The following is a 2,446-nucleotide window of genomic DNA, read 5'->3' on the forward strand; positions in this document are numbered from 1 at the left end:
TGCCCGTCCTGTGCCAGAGCGCACTGTTATCATTTGCTTACGACACTGACACACACACACAAAAAACACAGCGCTCGCGACAGGTGGAGTCCGGTAAATCCAGTATGGGATGTGAGGTGCCAGTATAACCCGTCCTCCTCCTCTAACCTGACGAGACTGGAGGACACAACGGAGGGGGCGGGACATGGCGCTGGAGTAACAACACCACAACGCTACCGTATGTATATGCGCTCTTAATACTACACTGTTGTGCTACTGTTTAGCCTGCTAGCAGTACTTTTGCTGCTGCCTCAACTCCTAGCTACAACTTGTGGAAAAAACCTATATATACATATACATACATACACACACACATACATAAAATAAAATAGAATAAAAAAATTTTTTTTTTAATTATCTTTGCCATTGGTAATGCTGCTCGAACAAAACCCCCAATTTCTGTACTTATATTTCCCATTCACAGGGATGGAAAGAGTAAGTAGAATATTTCACTCAAGTAAAAGTAAAAAAATTACTTGTGGAAAACAATGTCGAAACAAGTGAAAAATGTACTCTTGAGTAAACGTGTTACATTTTTAAAAAAGGTAACGAAAAAATGTTACATGATGATGATGATGATGACAATGTTATATGACAGAGCTATTAAAATGAAGCAGGCTACAAAGTAAAGTGCATATACACTGTCAACATGCTCACTGAACCCTGATGTCATGACATCCTGTCCAGCCTGTGCATACAACTGATTGTCAGCTAAAAATATGCAACCACCTTCCTCAGTGTAGCCTCACTAGAAATTAACCAGAAGAGAGGACAAAATAAAAGAGCTATGGATGCCGCAAACAACAAGAAATATTACAATTTTGTTTTTTTCAAACAGAATGTCATGCTGTTTCCACTTGGCCTCTGCCTCTCCCTCTCCTCCGCATGGATGACGTTAAAGGCACCTAATCCTGTAGGGTCATCCGTCATGGAGTCGGGTGAAGAATGAGCCAGGGGGGGAGTTGCGCATCATTGCCATTGTCCCTGCAGACCTAATGAGAGAAACATGTTAAAAGTCACGTTAGCTCTTTGATGGCCAGGAAGTTAACATTTTCTGCAAAGCGGAAGGTGCAACAGAATCCATACAACAGAATCCATACAGGCCCTTAGCTACTGGGCCCTTATTGAACCCTGTCTCCTCAGCTAACTGCACTGAGGTTCCTTTGCCAAGCGATGACTGCCAGGCACGTGTCCTTCACATGCTGAAAAACATTTCAGTCATGAGATAAAAGACAAATCAGAATCAGAATCAGAATCAGAAATACTTTATTGATCCCCGGGGGGAAATTGTACAGAAAGTGCACAATAATGGCCGGAAGTATTGTTAAAACCTACAAGGATGGTTTTCAGTGACCTAGCCTTCACTTTTAAAGGTCCCATATTGCAGAAAGTGAGATTTCCATGTCTTGTTTGATTATAAAGCAGGTCTAGGTGCTGTGTAAATACTGTGAAAGTATCAAATCGCTCAGTCCATGGAGAAATGCGCACAACCCATATTCAGACATTGTGCCTTTTAAACGTGCTGTCAGGACTTCCTGTAAGGTTGTGATGTCACAACTATACAGTCACAGCACTCAGCCACGCCCCCAGCAGGTCATCTTATCCAATCACAGCATGCCCACCAAGTACAGGGACGCTCATCCACCCGCTCAGTCTGTCTAAGTTATTGGAGCGCTCTGCTCAGGACAACTCTTCAAGTTTTTGGAGATCGCTCAGTTTGTCTAAAACGGCTTCTTTCAGACAGAGGGGGGGGAACTGAGGGGCTGCAGAAAGGGCCAGTGTAAGATGAATAAGGACTTTTTGAAACTGTGAATCATGCAAAGCTACTCTAGTGGAGTCCCAGAATACAAATATAGAGCCGAAATGAGCAGAATATGGGACCTTTAAGTCCTCAAGGCCCAAGGACTCTGCCGAAGCTTTCAGAACAGCCGTTCCGTCGGCGCTGTCGTGAAAATAGAGATGGAGCTGCTGCAAGTGGTCACTGAAGGTAGCCATATAGGGAACCGCATATGAGGCGTCCCTACATGCCAGGGGCGAGGCGATGGGCAGCATACGCAACTGGCAGCAACCAGGGGAAGTCATCTTGCAGCTGCTTTGCTGCGACACTCAGCCCTTCCTGTTACAAGTGCATGTATCTGAAAAACATTTAAAAAAAAAAGACATCTTAAACTCAGACGTATTACTCAGATTCAGTCACTAACCGTTGTCCTCTCCATTGAATAATACCGGACATGCAGATCCAGCTGCTTCTTCGCAGAGATATCTGTGCTTTCATCCACCTGTGGCCCGACAGCCACAGAGGAGTGGGTGTCTCGGTTATCTTTGATGGTTACTACAACAAAAAGCAGGGTACGCCTGAGACCTGAAGTCCCTGTTGGTGCTCGTCGTCATATGCTCCATTTAGATG

The sequence above is a fragment of the Enoplosus armatus genome, chromosome 6 (genome assembly GCF_043641665.1).
Source record: "Enoplosus armatus isolate fEnoArm2 chromosome 6, fEnoArm2.hap1, whole genome shotgun sequence".
Lineage (NCBI taxonomy): Eukaryota > Metazoa > Chordata > Actinopteri > Centrarchiformes > Enoplosidae > Enoplosus > Enoplosus armatus.